The 18,479-nt window shown below is 50.5% G+C and overlaps 1 protein-coding gene across 2 annotated transcripts in view; it reads right to left on the bottom strand.

The window, feature by feature from the left end:
* The window catches only part of TMEM63C (transmembrane protein 63C), a 30,684-nt gene extending 27,117 nt beyond the window's left edge, over positions 1-3,567 (bottom strand). Inside the window, exons 1-2 of one of the 2 annotated variants that reach the window (XM_033061772.2) lie at positions 3,472-3,567; positions 1,136-1,209 (exon numbers count right to left, since the gene is read on the bottom strand). The gene's annotated coding sequence lies outside the window, so the exon portion shown is untranslated. Of the gene's footprint in view, positions 1-1,135; positions 1,210-3,133; positions 3,230-3,471 lie in introns of those variants that run through there. The other variant, XM_033061771.2, reaches the window with a different exon arrangement.
* Positions 3,568-18,479: the final 14,912 nt, after the last annotated feature.

Here is an 18,479-nt window from a genome sequence, read left to right on the forward strand (position 1 = left end):
ATCTTTGTTCAGATCCTGCCTTCCTCTCTGTTCATCCACAAATCTGTGGATGGCAAGACACAAGACTTTGGTGCTGGGGAGGGGGGAACCAGGTCACCCAAAGTTTTCACATGCCCCCACTGAACAGGAGCACTGAATCTCTCTGCTCCAGCAGTCCATTTTAAACACATCTTTATTTAAGATCAGACCATGACTGCAAGGAACCCCTCCTTGGTCAAAACAGCAGCCCTAGCTTCTCGTGGGGACTCTGCTTGGAATTAAACAACTTATTCCACCGTTGAAATGCTTCTATACAATGGTGTTCATGCTCCTCAGAGGCTGGACGACATGATGTTCGGTGAGGGTGACACAGGGACCGGGGCAGCAGGCTGGGAGAGGTAAGTCTGTGCCCCCCTCCAAGCTACTCTGCAGAGAGACCCAGGAGAACTTGCCGTGCCCTTTCTCACCCATTAACCACCAACAATAGTGCCCCGATGATGGGAAGGGCTGTGCACTGCTCTCTCTCTGTCCCATTGTTGCAGTAATTGTGTGAGCAAACTGCGGACATTGTCCCCACCTAATAACAAGGCGTGATCACAGCCTAATTACTAGTCTCAGACACATTTGAAGCAGTAACTTCAAACAAGCTTTGAAAGGATATTTAATCACCTTAAAGTGCAGGGAAATGCCACGTGGGATCTTTTAAAGCTCTAAGTTCTGTTGTGATATCTGGTTAAGGACTGGATGTGCTCTAGCCATAGCTGAAGGAAATTAGGACTGGAGCTGCTTCCCCTGAAATAATCTCAAATCAAACCTGCTTTTGCTCTGAGCACAGCACATCAGTAATTCAATGTTTTCTTCAAACTTAGGGCTAAGTACACAAAATATATTTACAGCAACTAAAGTAAGTAAGAAACATGGGAGTGATAACAGTAGTGGGCTTTGGTGTTTGTAGGACTGGTGGAGGAGTCAGCATTTACACAGCACACTGATGTTTGCCAAGGAGTTTAGGTGATTGATTAGTTTAATATCAATTGAATTCACTTGTGGGTGTTAGAAACATTTCTCCCTCTTCTTTGTGTTTTCAGAAAGCTCTTGAAGTCTCTTAAGATGAAAGTATTTCCGGCAAGGAATATTTTAAAGCAGAGACACTCACCCTTTTACGACTCTGCAGATTCAGGCTCTGAAGCTGTGCTGAAATCTGCCTCAGTTCCCGTGGGCCAGAAGTCTCTGCATGGAAGGAGGACAGTATTTACCTGCAAGGGCCTACACACACCCCTGATCAGCATCCTCAGCAAGCACCACTATTTCTATCCTGCACAGGACCACCCTATGCTTGCCACTGTCAGCAGCCACCAAACCAGAGATGAAATAGTTAACCTTAAGGAAAGCTTTGAAGGGGAGAGTCCTTACAGAGCAATTCAAATGTTATCATTTAAAAAAGGAAAAAAAAAAGGAAAAAAAAAAGAAAAAAAAAAAAGAAAAATAGCTGAAAGCATTGGAATGGAGTTTCAGGAGCCAGAATGGAGCAATGGGAAGAAGGCAGAGGTTTAAGCTCACAGGGAAGCCAGAAAAGCCCATATGTGCTATGGAGTCAGAGGCTGCAGGGGTGCTGGTGGCCTCCTTGCTTTTATTTATTACTTATTTGTTTGCCAGTGGCTCTTCGCCAGGATACTTTCCACAAATCCTTCCTGAAGGAGCTGTTTCTGCTTCCCTCTCCATCTGTTGCCCAGGTTTGACCAACACTTTGAGGGCAGCAGGGAAGGCAGCGAGGCCAAGGCTCTGGTCTGGTATCAGAGTCAGTCTTAATGCTTCCTATTTTTCCCACTTTCTCCCCCTCCCCTCTGAATAAATACAAACCACTACAACAGCACCTTTTCTCCCTCATGGCTTATTTTGGTGCCTCTCTTCTGCTCAGACAGGCAGCCTGACCGGTCCTACAGAATTGTAAATCTCCACATGGGGCAAAGTGCTATCTCATACCTTGTTTCCCCACCCAGTTTTCCCTTCACACCCTGCTCCCCCGCAAACCCTCTGAAAGGGGAAAAGGCTGGCATGTACATTTGTCCTGGAGATGGTGGCTAAACAGTTAAAAGGAAAAAGATGTTCATGCAGAAATAACATCTGTCAGCCAGACAAAGGTCTCTCTCTCTCATTCTCCCGGAACACACTCCTTCTGTTCAGGAGGTTTCTGAATAGCAAACTCACTGTGCAGCATTGCTGCTGCTAGTGAGGATGGGGAAGCAAGCAAGGGAGAAGGCAGGGCCTTCATCTATGGACAAATCTGGATGAAGTCGTAAACTGGGGGAGAGCAGCTTGGCCAAAGCATTAAATTGCCCTCGCCTAGCAGCCCTCTCAAAACCATCGTTATAACAAAACTGGAGGGAGACATCGGGAGAGGTTCCCCCTCCTCTCCTCCTCTCCCCTGCCAGCACAAAGCATATCTAACACCCTCAAGTGTAGCTCCCAGAAGGAGGATTCTGTGGCCAGAATGACGTGGGGACCAAGCACAAGCCATGACATGACACAGTGGTGGAGTGACATTTTATCTCACATCACAGGCCAGTGGTGTAAGCCAGTGCTTGTGCATTGAGAGAGGACATTGAGGGGCTGGGGTTCACTCCCTGCTTCTGCCACCAACTTGTTCCAGCAGCCCAGGGAAGCCCTGTGCCTCACTGGGCCTCAGCCACCCATCAGGCGGGCTGACACAAGCGTTAGTAACAAACACTTTGATACATGGTCCAAGATGAAGGCGGGCAAATAGTGTCTAAACAGAGCCAAGTGCCGAGGAATCTCCCACCGATCCAAACCCGTCCGTGCCTCCCGGACCCGCAGCACTGCCCTGACAAGCTGTCCCAGGGCTACCGAGGAGATGCAGGCTTATCCGCCCCGTGAGCATCCCCCGCCGCAGTCGCACCCACGGGCGCGGCTCGCCGTGGGCGGGCCGGGGTCAGTCCCACGCACGTTTCCTCCCCACCCCAACCACCGCACCGCCAGGCCGTGCCCCCGGCTCCGTCCTGCACCCCGGGGGTGCCCCAGTGCCACTCGCTGGGCCCCCGCTGCCCGCCAGCCCCCAGCCCGCTGCCGCTCCCGCCGAGCCCCGCAGCCCGGACCGCGGCTCCCGTCCTGCCGCCGCCTCCCGCCCCGCACTGACCTGCTGGGGGTCCCGGCCGCGCTCGCTTCGGGCCCTGCGCCCGCCGCCTCCCTCCTCCCCTCCCCGCGTCGCCTCGGGCTGCCCGGCACCGGCCCGGGCCCGGCACCGGCACCGGCAGGGAAGGGGAAGGGGCCGCGGCCGCCGCCGCTCCGCCCCCCGCCCGCCCCGCTGCGGCGGAGAGGCCGCGGTCCGCGGGCTGCGGTGCCCGGGCTGCTCCCCCCGCCTCACCGGTGCTGGGCCCCGGGGCCTGCGCCGCCGGAGCTCCGGGGCCCGCGCGGGGAGCCGCAGCCTCCTCCCGGTCCGAGGCGGGGTCGGGCAGCCCCCGCCGCTCTGCCTACCGTGCGCCCCGCGGCATCCGTGCGGGAGGAGGCGGCGGCCCCGGCGCTCGGAGCGGGGAGCGGGCGGGGAGCTGCCGGCAGAACGCCTGGCTGCGGGGTCTGCGCCTCTCGGGCTATTTCTGGGTGTGAGGCTGTGCCCGCCGCATCCGCCGCTCCGAGCAGCGTCCGCGGCGCTCGGGCTCCTCGGGATGGCTGCCCGGCGTGTGCCCCCGGGGCGAGCGGAACGAGCCTCCGGGGCCATCAGCCAGGGCACACGGGGGGTCAGCCTCGCAGTAGGGGCAGGTGGGTGGGTACATTTGAGACCTCAACACCGTTTGAAAAACCTCTCCCCTTGGTGAAACATTGCTCAGATGCTTAGCGGGGATGGTAGCTAAAAAACTTCCTAGGGGTCTTGTTCCTGCAGGTCTCTGCCTTCATCAGGAATGACCAGCAGGAGAGAGGAGAACCTGACCCATCAGGTGCAAAGAGCCTTTATTCCGTGAGCATCCCATCTCCAATCCGTGAGAATACAGGCAGCGCACTCTGTGCTGGAGAAACCACCCATAGCACCCTCAGGGCTGCAGTACTGGGTGTCTGCACGGCCAGCACTGTTCTGACTGATGGTCAGAGACACATCTGCAAGTGGGCTACCAAGGAACAGTCACCAGAATGTGACTGAAGAGGTCTCACTGGCATGTCAAGTTCTTCATTGCTCCCACCTCCCACCCATTGTATGGGGACATGGGGCCCCACATCCATGACTTCTCCAGATGCTGAGTAAGTAGTGTTGTTCTGCAGCATCCTCTGAAGGCTTGTTTTGGCTCATTTCATCTGTTTTGGGCTGAAGAAGCACAGTCCAGTGGTTAAACTCCAGCCATTTAAGTAAAGGACCTTCCAGTCTCAAAAGCACAGCTATGGAAGTCACCAGGAGAAGCATCAGGGAATTAGCATAATACAACAGTTGCCAGCAAAAATCCTCATTCATACTGCTAGTGGAAATGGCTGGTACAGCTCACAGGCCATGAGGAACCAAGGGGTGAAAGCCTGGTATCCCCTGTAGTGTATTTCCTTTTTTAGGCTCCCCAAGGCTGAGGTAGCACTCAGCCAACTTCTGGTCTGCTGGAGCATGGTGCAGAGCACAGGTTGCTACCTGGAGCTACCATTGCCCAAACAACACATGCTTAAAACTTTAAGGAACAGCTGAATTATAAAAAATATTTCCAAATCTCTTTCCCTGCTGTCTTCTTTAGCTATATGTATGACGAGCAGAAGCCACACAGCTTGCCCTCTCACTCCAGACAAGCGAGTGCCAGTCCTACAGCATCACGGAGGCTTGGAGACCTGGACTGCTGCTGTGCATCAAGGGACACTGTCCACTTCAGGAGAGAGCAGAGACGACTGTGCCAGCTTAGTAATGGGAACTTGTGGGAGAAACAAATCCATGGGGATTTTCTAAAATGCCTCATGACTGTGATCTGGCGACTGGGCCCCCAGTATTTGATCCCCTACTTCTGAGCAAGTAAAGACTACCTTTCATAAGCCGTGGCTTCTCTGACTTACTGATCTGGAAGCCAACATGTTTCATCACTTAAATTGGCAAATACTGCTGGGAAATGTCGACTTCTGAGCAGATCTGGCAACCTTGCTGCTGGTGAGCTGCCCCAGTCCCAAAGGAACACCCTCTCCTCTTCCTTTGGCCTGCCAAGACATGAGGAATCACACAAAGCTGGACAAACATAGCCTGTGTCTAAGGCATCCCCTGGAGATACTTGTTTCTTTCTGCCTCTGGCCCAAATTGTGCCTAGTTGGAATAGAAGAATAGAATAGAATAGAATAGAATAGAATAGAATAGAATAGAATAGAATAGAATAGAATAGAATAGAATAGAATAGAATAATAAACAAAAAAAGGAAATACAGAGCAGCCCCAAAACAGAGAAAAACTCCTTCATTTTCTGTTACATACAGGGCCTCAGTGGCCATGATTTTGGCCCAAGAAGAGCCTTACAGGTGTGGTCTCACAAGGGCTCAGGTATCTCATGGTTTTTAAGTCCTCCACATGCCTGAGAAGCATGAGTGGTGTGTGGCTCAGCTCCAGCTCTGTGCGTGAAGGAGCACAATACCTCCTTCCTGCATTGCTTATAACCCTGCAGCAGTGCAGGAGAGACATGGAACTCCAGCCAGAGGCAGCAGGAGGATGAGGTACAGGGAGCTGCTTGTCAGCTGGGACTGTAGCACTGCATCCTGCTGTTGGTTTGAATCTCCCAATTGTAATTCCTATTTTCCATCATTTATGGCTTTAATATTTACACTGAATTTCTCCAGGCAGACTGAGGGACTCAGGCTGAATTTGTCTAGACACATTTCAAGCAAGATGATGCAACTGTTCCTGAGAACGACATCTGTGGGAAAAGGCTATTGTGTCTATGATTTTTTTTAAAGGCTGTTGGTTCACCCTTGGGCAGCACCTGTGTCTCTGAGCTTTAGAGCCAAATGCTGGCAAAGGTGTGGACTTTAGCTGGAGATGGGCCTTTGAATACCCCTTTGGAGCTGATGCTTGTGAAACTGGAAAACTGCAATTTGCCCAGAGCAGCAGCAAACTTTAAAGGTCAGGGAATGAAAACACCCTCTAGTCCTTGATCCCTGCACCTGGATCCAGCTTGACTGTGTTTGTGTCCCTGGCTGACAGCCCAGCTTGGCATGGCCCATGGCACTGCCAGGATATCCCCATGCTGGCTGCTCCAAAGCAGGATGAGGCCAGCTGGAGCGTGATGAGCACAGCATGTGAGCCCGTGGCAAATGCTTGTCTGTAGGCAAACGTCGAAGAGAGCCCTGACCTCCCTGGTGCAGAGGTGGGAGCCAGTGCAGGGTTCCATGGGGCTCTGCAGGGTGGCCAGGCCTGGATACAGAACCTGGGAGGTGAGGCTTGACATGGGCAAAACCACAAAATGGCATAGCACAGTCCTGCATGTGGTCCCAGACTTTCTTATCTGCAAACTGCTTCTAGGAGAGAATCACTTATTTCCCTGGAGGGCTGATAGAATCATTACATTATTTTCACGCTGCAAAAGCAGGAATGAATTTCTTCTCATCCCTGACAAGTGGGGGATTATCCCCTGGGAAGAGGTGGAAGCTCACACCTGCGGAGGTCGGAGCTACGCTCACCCCGCGGTGCTGGTTGGATTCCCCCTGGTACGGCACTGCAGCCCTTCCGAGCCGGCTCCAGTCCCGGCCGTGGGCGCCCGGCATTCCTGCGATCTGGACTCCGGGCACCGGGCGGACCCACGGGAAGGGGAGCCCAGGCAGTTCAGACACGGTGCAACTGGCTGGGGAAGCCCGAGCCCCGCCAGAGCTGTGTCTCCCCAGACCTGCCGGCCTTTCCTAGCGCTGCCTGCCTCCTTCCCGGAATATCTGCTGCCTGCCGTAACTAAGGAAACGGAGCTCCTGTCGGCAGCAGCTCCTCGCAGTGCGCACATCGGAGGGCGGGGGAGCTGCGGGCACCACCGCGGGCTGAGACAGCCCCAGCCCGGCCAGGGCACGCCAGCTGCCCCACAGCCCCCTCCCAGAGCCCGAAGGAGGGGCAGCACCTCCCGCACACAGCCCTCTGTGCCCTCCGCTGGGGCTGCCTGGCGGGGACCCCCGGGCACAAGCAAGGTGCTTCTCCCTTCCCACACGAGACCGTGGGACTTATGCTGTGCCAAAGGAGAAGCTACAACAGCTGCAGCAGAGGCTGAGCTACCATCGCACCAGCCACCTCAGTTCCGTTAATTAAAAAAGTTAATTTCTTAATTTTCAAGTGCTCGCCCCAGACCTTCTCAGGGTTCTTTGAAGGTAGCTTGCCATTGGGAATAGCTGAGAAACCGGGGCCGCAGCTATTACACTGGGAAATCGTCTCTCCCCCATGCCAGCTCCCTCGTGGTTTGGTGTCTGCATGCTTATAATTTCAAATCTGCTTCAAAAATCACCCACCACCCAGGCAGCATGACCATGCACTAATCAGTTGCATTAAAATATGCTAATTGGCTCTTTCCAATTGCCAGTCAGGCGGGACAGTGTGGTTCAGTACTTGCAGGCACAGGATTTCTCTGTGGCTCTGTATCTCTGTTCTTTGGCTGGCCTGGGTAAGCAAGATATTCCCATGGTACTTCCCAGACACCACCAGCCATGCTCCAAAAGACATGGGCAGCTCAAGTTGTCCAAGTCCTCAGTACAGCCTAATCCCAATATGCTCATCTTCACAAACACCATCTCCAGCCCTCCTGGCTATCAGCCGCTGCTGCCTGCAGCAGTGTCTCTGTGCATGCTCCCACCTGCTCCTGCATCGCCACAAGTAAATGGTGCAGCTTCTTGCTTGGGGCTTTCCTCTCTTCACCCCAACATCCAGCCACTAATCAAATGTTCCTCCACTTTATCCTACCCTGATACTGCGCTAGCAACATGGAAGAGTTCATTTACCTCCTTGAAGAAGGACAGGGGAGAGCTAGACATTCAGGCTTGCACTTGATAGCCCCAATCCAGCTTTTGTACATCAAACATCCTTGCATTATTCTGCAAATAGATAGTCTGCACTTCCTCAGAGGTCAGGCCTGCTGCTCACCTACCCTCAACACCAGACGTTCTGACACGGTGTATGGCCCCCTATGTCTGCTCTCAAAGCCTAGGACATGCTGTGTCACTTCCTTGTGGAGATGGATGCAGAAAGGAACATGGGTTCATTTACTCTGTGTAAAATGCATCTCCCTCACTTAGACAAATGTGTATGAGAGAGAAACAGAATAAATACATAGTTATATGGAGCTTGAAATGGAGGTCATGGATCAGAGTGAAATGTTTTCTGGAAGTCTCAGGGAAATGATCCCTCTGCTTCAAGAGGTGCAACTGGTAATTCCTGACATAGGAGAAAAAGATCCAGGCTGAGCACTTGACCTTCTGAAGCAGTAAATGGCATTTTTTATGATGTTTAGAGCAATGAAAGACTGATTGCAGCTAGATGAGGGGAAAGTGATGGTAGTTTTAATGAGAATGACAGTGGATAATAGGGGAAAGATGTAAGCTAACAGGCTGAGCTGGGAGAGGCAGTGAGGAAGATGCACATCATGTAATGAACCATACTGTTCTGGCCAAATGCAGGGCTCTGCACGCAGGCTGTGTCTCTGCCCACATGCCAGCCTTCCTGGGAGCAAACACTCAATGCACTGATGTTCTCCCTGGCTAAAACAGTTGCCAGCAGCGCAGCTAGCTAATGCACAATGGCACAGTCCTTTGTGAAAGTCATTAACTCTAAATAGGCTGTCGCATAAACAAAATATTCCACAAAAACTACTTTTCTTAGTAGCTCATTGGCCCTTCTATGTAAAAAATAGTGCCAGAATAAAAATATTTAAATAACCCCAGATAACAAACACAAAACAAAGCAAAACAAAATAACAACAACAACAAAACCCAAACAAAACCAAAACCCAAAGCAAAACCAAAAATAAACAAAAAGGACGGGCTGTTTTAGGTCAGAAAACAGGTTTGTGTAGGCTATCATTCTGTTTCTGGAAGTGGCTGGCAGAAAACACCTTGAGAAGAGCATAAGAACAGAGCAGGTGGATGATGCTCCTTTAGTGTCCTCTCCCATTCCCCAGCAAACACACTGTTCCTGAAAGAGATTCAGAAGCATATAAAATGTGGACATCCACAACACTTTGCAGCAAGATGTTCCCTGGTGAAGCCACACATTTTGTGAAGGACACAAAGCCTCCTTGTGTCTCTTCTGACCCACTGACAAGCTGCTTTCACCCATTTCTCTGCCTGGAGCATGTGGTCAACATTTGAGCCTAGTCAACAATAAAGAATTATTTATTAATTTTCCTGTTCATGCTGCTGGTTTTACCTATATTTTTCCTGTGTGTATAATTTATCACATTCAACTTAATTCATCTTCTATAGGCTGAGAGATTTGGGGTTGTTCAGACTGGAGAAGAGAAGACTGGAGAAGAGAAGACTCCAGGGAAAGCTTATAGCAGCCTTCCAATACCTAAAGGCAGTGTAAAAGAGAACTGGAAAGGGACTCTTACAGGGGCATGTAATGATAACCAAGGGGCAGTGTCTTCAAGGCTTAGATTAAATATTAGGAAGAAATTCTTTACTGTGAGAGTAATGAGGTACTGGACCACGTTGATCAGAAACACGGTGGTGGTCCCATCTCTGAAAATGCTCTAGGCCAAGGCTGGATGGGGCTTTGACCAACCTGTTCTAGTGCAATGTGTCTCTGCTGATTGCAGGACATTGGAACTAGGTGATGGAGAAAGTTCCTTCCAATCCAAACCACTCTGATTCTGTGTTTCTATTCTTGGCACCCCTTTTATCCCTCCCTTCCTTTCCACATGCACTGAAATGAAGGCACCGCTCAGGTGGAGATAATATGGAGTTTATCAGGCTGGAGTTATGCCTGGGAGAAGCTGGGGATGCTCAACTGAACTGAAACCAGAAGGGAAATGTGAGTGAATGACAAACAATTTATGGCTAATAATGCCACCCCACGACAAGCAGAGTCCTAAAACACTGGTGGTCACTGCTATCACAGCCCTACATCTGTCTGGTCCCTCATCCACCTTCCCAGGTATTTCAGCAGCTGGCAGGTCTGCCACTGCTTCAGCAGAGCTCCCAGTGCCGCAGGGAGAGCTCCAGCATTCCGAGACAAGGCAGACGCAGCAGCTCTTTCGCTCCCTGTGGGTGACCAACGTAATTTGTGGCACAACGAACAAGGAGAAAGCGCTACACCTCCCAGGCAAAAGCTTGGAGGACTCCTGCAGCGTATTTAGCCACGTTGCAAAAGAGCAACCCACTGCAGAGGGTAGGATTCACATCTGATGTAACTTTTATCCTCCTGTACTGAGGACTGCAGTCCTTACCAGTGGCATTTTGGGGAGCTGTGGCTGGGGAATGATGCTCTGGATGATGCATGTGGGTCCTGCTCGAGAAGAAAGCGCTGCCCTCCCAAGGCTGATCACAGCTGCAGGGCGGGGGCTCCCCGGCGAGCTGGAAAGGGAGACAGGGCAGAGATCACTCCTGGGTGGTGATGGTTGGCTCCCACCCCACATCCACGAACGTCCTCGCCCTGTGAGACCACGGGCAGGCCACGCACTCCTCCTCTCCCCTCCGCGCACCTCCTTCCTCCGCTCCCTCCTCCCGAGCTCCCAGCGGTTTCCCGGCGCCATCTGCCGGCCCTGCCCGGCATCCCTGCCACGCCCAGAGCCGTGCCGTGCTGAGCCATGCTGTGCCATGCCGTGCCGTGCTGTGCCAAGCTAAGCCGTGCCGTGCCGTGCCGTTCTGTGCCAAGCCGTGCCGTGCTGTGCCGCGCCGTGCCGTGCCGTTCTGTACCGTGCCGACCCGTGTCTTGCCGGGCCGTGCCGGGCCGGGCCAGGACGGGAGGCCAGAGAGCTGTGTCCCTCCATGTGCGAGCCCATCCCCAGCACCCCGCCGGTCGTTCCTCAGGATGTGACACTCACCTGTCACGCGTGACCTGCAGCTCTTCCTTGGCTGTGTCGGAGCTGGAACACCGGGCAGGGGAGGGTGCCCGGGCAGGTTTGGCGAGAAGAGTGGGTGCCAGAAGGGTGCCAGGGAAGCCAGTGCCCCCTGACCCTCTCATCCCAGCCATTACCCCAGCCTCTCTGCTGGATCTTTCTGACCCCAGCCGCTCTTGCTCTTTCCAGTTTTCGCATCACACTGAAATCCCCTCCATCCCCGTATCTTCATCCCTTCTGTTCTTGTTCCCCAGCTCCTTTACATCCTGTCCTCCACAGCATGCCAGGGTTCCCTCTGCCTGAGCTCTCCACATGGCTCTTCTTGGCCCTGGTCCCCTTGAATCCCCAAAAGTGACCTTGTCATTGTTGTCCTACAGCCACTGTTCCCTCCTCTCCAAGAGCAGAGGGTGCCTGATACCCCCACTCCAGTTCTATGGGACAGCTCCCTTTCCAAAGCTATGAGTGAAGCAAATTCTGGCTTCTGCTTCTGGCAAACATTTTGGAAACCTAGCTACTGGTTGTGCTTACCCCAAATCCAGACAGGAATCTGAGAGAAGCAAGTGAAGACAAGTCTGGAGAAAGTCCAAGTTCCACTGCCGTGGAACTTCTCCCTTATGTTATTCCTCGTTTTTCTGTTTCCTCCCTTAGCTCCTCGGTGGGTTTCCCATGGGTATAATTCACTCTTCTTCTTGAAAGTCCAGGTTACGTGGGGGCTGGGAAAAGGTGAGTATGGGCCTGCCTCTAGCCTCCTGAGGACACAGTTCTGTCTCTTCTTCCTAAACAGTACTTTGAATTTCTTCTGTTAAAACAAGCCAGATTGGCTCCAGGAAAAGATGCTATTCCTCACCAGTAGGGACAGAGAGCTGCCCAGAGGATGCCCTGGCTGGTGATGGCACTGAACAGGTGTCTAGCTCAGAGCTGCACAGAATGCACCTTGACTGAAGGATCAGTGTGTGAATCCCCTCCGTATGGGCACCTGGCTGGCAGAGATAATGGTCCTTCTACACCAAATCTGGGGCTTCAGTATGTGCTTGGAAAGTGAAGTGCCTGGACTCAAGGTGCTCCTAAATCTGCCACAGTTTGAGCCCAGTGTCTTTCTTACCAAAGGATGGGATGGGATGGGATGGGACGGGATGGTCCATCTCTTCCAGTGGAGCTGGGCAAGCTTATGTGTAGCACATGGGGACAAAGAAAGGCAAGAAGCAAGATGATTTGACTTGGCATTGAGTGGCTGAGGGCCTGGTCTCTGCTCTCACTGCTGTTAGTGCATCTTATGTAAGGGATCATAAATGAAAACTGCAGCCACTGGGATGGGTGGAAATGAAGCAGGCAGAGTCTGGCCCTCCATGTAGCAACAGTAAAAATCAGTCAGTTTAAATCATTGCCACCTGCAGTGTGGCTGTGTGGTGGTCATATTCAGTACATGTAGTGCACTGGCTGCTAGGTAGCATTTTTTGAAGTGAAAAAATAATTTAGGAACTGCTCTTACAGACCCAGTGGAGGGACATCTTGATAACAGAGGCAGCAGCCACGTGATAGTGGGGAGAGAGATTGCTTCTCCCAGAGCACTGCTGCAGCAGGCAGGAGGATTAATCCAAGTCTATTTTCTGGAATTGATTTAACACTCTGTTCATTTATCTGCAGCTTCTGCTGAAACATTTCATATTTCAGATCTGATTTCAATGTTTCCAAGGCTGAAAGGCTTTTTTCTCTAGGGAGTAGCAGTTCTACAAGAGAACAACAAGTAGGAGCCCTAGGGAAGCAGCAAAGGGAAGGAATATTTTATCTTTAGTAACTGGTCATTTCCATTTTGGAGGCAGTGAAAGAAGAACCATCTGGTGTGTGCTGAATATTCACTATTTAAACAATGACTGGGTTATGAATATGTGCATGTGTTATTGTTATTTATTATTTATAGGATTCCCTAGGTATGCTTGGTACTTCACCAGCAGAAAGGAAGACCAGGGCTCCTGCATCTTGATGTGCCCAGTATAAATTCGACACAATGCTCAAAGCATTCAGTGATGGCAGATGAGGGTTGTGCAGCCAGCTGGGGGTGAGAAGGAAGATGCCAGACCTGTGAAAAAGGGCAGTGCACTATTTCTGGAGCAGTAGCTGTTTCTATTGACAGAAGATTCCTTTGGATGATCATCCTCACATGCTCATGCCTGTTAGCTTGGGGGTTAATCCTCCTTTGCAATAAACACCATTTACACTTATTAGTTTAATTTTCTATTTCTTAAGAGCTCTGTTCCTGCAATGTCCTGACAGGAAATGATGCAGAATGTCAGGAACCTTGCTCCAATAACTTTTCATGATAATCACCTAGGTGTGATGGGTCTGCTCAGTTGGCTTGAGCTTTATGGTTCAGGAGCTCCAAATCAGTCAGCTGAGACAAATATTTTTAGAGATGTTTTATTGTGTACTTTACCTGATAGTCAAAGTATCTTGAAAGCAAGGACAAGAGTCACACCTCATTGTCAGGCTATAATGTATGGTTCTGAGGCCTGCTGGGGATGACAGGAATTCAAGAGCACCCAGACACCCGTAAAGGATGCTCAGAGCTTTGTAGGAACAAAACGCCTCTTGTTCTTCTTTTTCTTTTCATACTGAGTCTTTTCCATAGGGGGTTTTGCCGCAGCATTCAGCCAATCCTCTGGTGCTGAGGCAGTATTATAGACAGGGTTTGATGAAGGGAGCAGCTGTAAGCTGCTTTAGGAAGGAAAGGATCTTGGGTCTCTTAGGGGAAGTATTCCCACATCATGATGAGGACAGAGCTCAGGGGCATTTGCAGGGTCAGGGGGATGCAGGAGAGAGTGGAACACAGACAGGGACAACAACCCTGGCCTGAGCTTGGGCCTGAGAGTGCCTTCCTTCCCACAACACTCCCATCCCATCTATCATCAACATTTTCTCTTCCTGCTGTTATGCTCTGACACACTGAAATTTACTTCACTGCAAAAGTTTGTTTCCTGACACTATCAACAAGCAACAAGTAAGTGAAATGTTGACTTTTGCAACAGCTTTGCTGACACAGCAGGGCACACCATAAATTATGACTTAGAGCCTTTTTTCTCACAGGCCTCTTGCTCCATTGTGTGAGCTGGCTAGAATGGACCAGAGCATCATGAACAATGTGATATCCCAACTCTTTGAGAGTTATCATCTCTTCCTTTTTAAATAAACATCCTCCTCATCAAACCCCTCAGCACAACTGAAGCAGCACAATGGGCAATCTACATCAATTAACACCCAGCTGCCTAAAGCCATACCATCAGTCTGCCTGATCTCAGTGCTCGATTCCCCTCTCAGGTGCTTGTACAACAGGAGCAATACCCCAGGATCCTTGCTCTTTCTTTCAGAGGTTTTTGAAAACAATTCAAGAGGTAGTATTAAAGGACTTGGATGGCTTCATCTAGGGAAAACGTAGTCACCATTTAAAAGTATATAAAGACTATTTAAACGCTTCAGTGATGAAAGGATTTATCTTTCTCTGAATCCACTGGGATAAGGACTAAGACCTTAGACTGCTGCAAAGGAGTCCCACATTATGCATTAAATATTCTGAATTAATAACATGTAGCTGAATGTATTGCCTGGAAGTGGTGGAGAATCTCCATCACAGGAGATCTTCTGCACTTTATCAGACTTTTGTCTGCAAAGGATAGGTAAACTTGGAGCAAGGGTATGGAAAATAGGGAAAGATGGCTGAGTTTGCCTCTGAAGGTCATTGTTCACTACGAGTAGAAGCTTAGCACTAGATTTGTGTTTATAGAAGATCAGGTCCTGAAAACCCACATAGTATAACCCAGAACTGAATGAGCAAAGGGCTGAGCATCCTTTTGCTCTCAGTATTAATGCCTCCACCCAGGCAGATTTGAAGCTGGTTAGCATACAGGCATGCATCTCGGCCACGGTGTGTTTATTTCATTGCTAAACTGAAGACATTAGGCAGCCCCTGTTACTTTTCCTGGCCATTCAGCTTTACCTAATCAAACAGGAAACCTCTCCAGACATTGTGGGTGTTCAAATTTTGAAGGCTAACTTCCCAGAAAAAAAAAAACCAAACCGAACCAAACCAAACCAAACCAAACCAAACCAAACCAAACCAAACCAAACCAAACCAAACCAAACCAAACCAAACCAAACCAGAAACCACTTCATAAAACTTGTAGTTAAGTGATAATTTAAATCAAGCAGCACCTGATTTACCACAGAGAGCATTCATTCCTTTAAAAATGCCACAGCAAATAGCAGAAGTTAAATTACTCATTCTAGAGAAAAATCACCATCAGACTGTATCTTGAACAATAAACTAATGGTGCAGGCTAAGGCAATGCACATTTTGAAATGGAAGAAATTATACATAATTTGGGATGCAATTTAAAGTGAAACCTTTAAAGTTGTTGGGCAGGGTGTATCAGAGCATGGCATCAACTGGAACAGTGTTTTATTCTGTTTGAAATCTCTGAGCACAAAGAATTAGAAGATCTGAGAGCAAAGCTGCAAAAACTGTCATCTGCCAGTCATTACCAAACGTAGCCCGGATGATTGAATGACAGGATGAAATCACCAACTGACTGACAACTGTATAGATTATGTCAGTGTTTTTTTACCCTGCTTGCTAAAGGGAAGAGTCCATACTAAGGAAAGTCTCTGCACACATTTGGCCAGCAGGAAAGAGTGGAGTGATGACACTCAGAATCACCAAGGCTGGGCTGAGAGAGGGACTGGCTGTGGTATACTGTGCTAATTTCTGGACTACATCTGCGCAGTAGGTGATGAGAACAATAAATCGCTCTTACACATGTTTCTTATGCCTAGCTGCCAAGTTCCTCCAGACAAAGGCAGCTAGCATAATCCTTGCTGTAGTCAAAAGACAAGAAAATCTTGACACTATGGTTGAAAAGCAGAATGGGGAAATACTCCATCTCCTTGGTCACAACCAGACTCAGAGAAGAAAAAGGGAGAAAATATTTCTGAGTGTCACACACACAAGTTGTCTCATGGTGTTGGTTTTACCGCAGGACAAAGCCCAATTCATGTAGGAAATGTTGCTTTTTAATGCTTGCTCCAAATTATCTACTTTCCCCATTTTTTGCTTACTTCCTGTGCTAATCTCCTTATTTACCCATCTCTCTCTTATATACACATGCATATACATACGAAAATTCATCCCCAGTCAACTTCTCCCCCGTCCTGCAAACAGCTCATAATATCAACACAACAGCACTGAAAGAGGTTTTTTTTTTTGCTATGTTGTAAAATATGAATCCGCTATTTTGACAACAACAAATCAGAAGCATCAATGTGCAGGAGCATTTTAATGAGAATGTGGGGAATAATCTGTCTCATCAATCTTCCATTCCAGTAGAAACCAGTTCTTCCCTTCCCTTCCCTTCCCTTCCCTTCCCTTCCCTTCCCTTCCCTTCCCTTCCCTTCCCTTCCCTTCCCTTCCCTTCCCTTCCCTTCCCTTCCCTTCCCTTCCCTTCCCTTCCCTTCCCTTCCCTTCCCTTCCCTTCCCTTCCCTTCCCTTCCCTTCCCTTCCCTTCCCTTCCCTTCCCTTCCCTTCCCTTCCCTTCCCTTCCCTTCCCTTCCCTTCCCTTCCCTTCCCTTCCCTTCCCTTCCCTTCCCTTCCCTTCCCTTCCCTTCCCTTCCCTTCCCTTTTTTCTCCCTCCGCTTTGGCTACAGCTTTTGATGTTCCCTGTGCAGGCAGGCTTAATGTCTTTCATGAGATGCAGTCCCCTCAGTTGGGAGTCTTTCATGACATGAAAAGATTTCTCTGTAATTTTCTTTTTTTTATTATTATTTTGATGTAAGCTGTTAAAATATGGGGAAAACACTGTCTGATTATTTAAAGATAAAACCTAGACTGGGTCATGTATCTCTATGCAAGGCTCTGTCTACTTTAAATTGATGAGTTGAGGGAATATTGGAGGATTTTTATTCTCAGTAGTCGTGACAGGAGAATGAGGGAGGTGGGAGTGAAAACTAGATTCGTTCTGAGCAGCTTTCCCTTCAGTTCTGCCAGAGGTGTCTCTTAGCTGTTCGTCACTGCAGATCCAGTTCCTACAGGCTCGGTTTGCACTTGCTTGTGTTGTTGCTACTGGTTTTCTCAGATATGTTGAACCATGAAAGTTAGTTGGGAGAAAAATTATTTCTAATAAAGAACCCTTGAACACTTGGTTAATGTCATCACCTTCCATGCTAGTGCACGTGCAGAAGACAAGCACAGCCGCTCTCTCCTCCAGTCCTCTCTCCCTAGAAACTGAGACATGAAACACATTTTCATTTTGCTCTGAACCTTCAGGCAAAGGAGAGTCTCTTGTGGAGTTGCAGAGTCTGTGCTGAGGGGCTAGCCAGTAAACCTAGGACCTAAGATTATGTAAAATGCATTTGTCTTTGACTTTTCACCAGTGCAGAGTTTGACTGTCTCCAGGGATGCAGCTGCAGCCCAATAACCCTCTTCTCTCCCCTTCTCCTGTCATGGGTGGCTCATCTGTGCAGGGAGACAGGGATGCTATTCATCAGAGCTGGGAGGGTGCAGCACGTAGGTGTTTAGAGGGAGAGGCTGTGCACAGAGCCTCTGTAGACAGTATAAGAAGAGCGTGGGTGGGCAGAGGGAGGTGAGGGTGTGTAGCTGTCAGAGAGCAAACACATGTCTGCACAACTTCTACCAGCACCAGGCTACTGCTACTGCCCAGACATTACCTGCCCAGGTCAAAGCCTTTCCTGCTTGTGTTAAGGGAGGCTTTGAACCTGCAACGACTGTCCCCCACATTTCCCCTTGCCTCCAGTGCAGGTTCCAACAGGGGCAGCTTTGGGGAGGCACGGGCACACACAGAAACCTCGCCTTGCCTCCCTCACCCACACTGGGGGAAGGAATGGTGTTCTGCGGGCTCTTCCCATTCTTCTGCCCTCCCCCTGGGAGTTGTCAGAACCTCAGAGGCCCAAGAACACCTTTCCCTTCCCCTGGGCCGGGTTGTGCTCGGTGGGAGGTGGAAGGACCTGCGGCAGGTGCGGGTGGTGCTGAAGGGACAGCTACGGGGGCCGGGCCGAGGTGGGGGGCAGGAACACGGGAGGGACACAACCGGACAAGAACAGGACGGGGGAGGGAGATACAGAGAAGGAAGGAGAAGGAGAAGTTGGGGCTGAAAAGCACAGAGACGAGGACAGGGACAGGGAGAGACATGGGGCAGGGGCAGAGAGGAGAGAGACAGGAAAAGAGCTGGAAGGGAGAGGAAGAGGGAGAGGAAGAAGAGGGCAGACTCCGGGCTGCGTTCTGGCTCGGCTGCCGTGGGGATGTGGCATGGTCGGCTGTAGCAGCGGCTCCGCCGGCGCCAGACACGCCGGTACCGGGCGGCACCCGCCGTGCCTGGGGACAAGGGGACTGCAAGGTGGCAGCGTGAGCCCGCAGCGCCGCGGGGCCGAGGCGGTCCGGGGCCGCCGGGGCTCTGCAGACACCGGCGCTGGAGAGTCCTTGAGGCTGCCGGCGTGGGTGTGCTCGGCGTGCCGGGGC

The sequence above is a fragment of the Catharus ustulatus genome, chromosome 6 (genome assembly GCF_009819885.2).
Source record: "Catharus ustulatus isolate bCatUst1 chromosome 6, bCatUst1.pri.v2, whole genome shotgun sequence".
Taxonomy (NCBI): domain Eukaryota; kingdom Metazoa; phylum Chordata; class Aves; order Passeriformes; family Turdidae; genus Catharus; species Catharus ustulatus.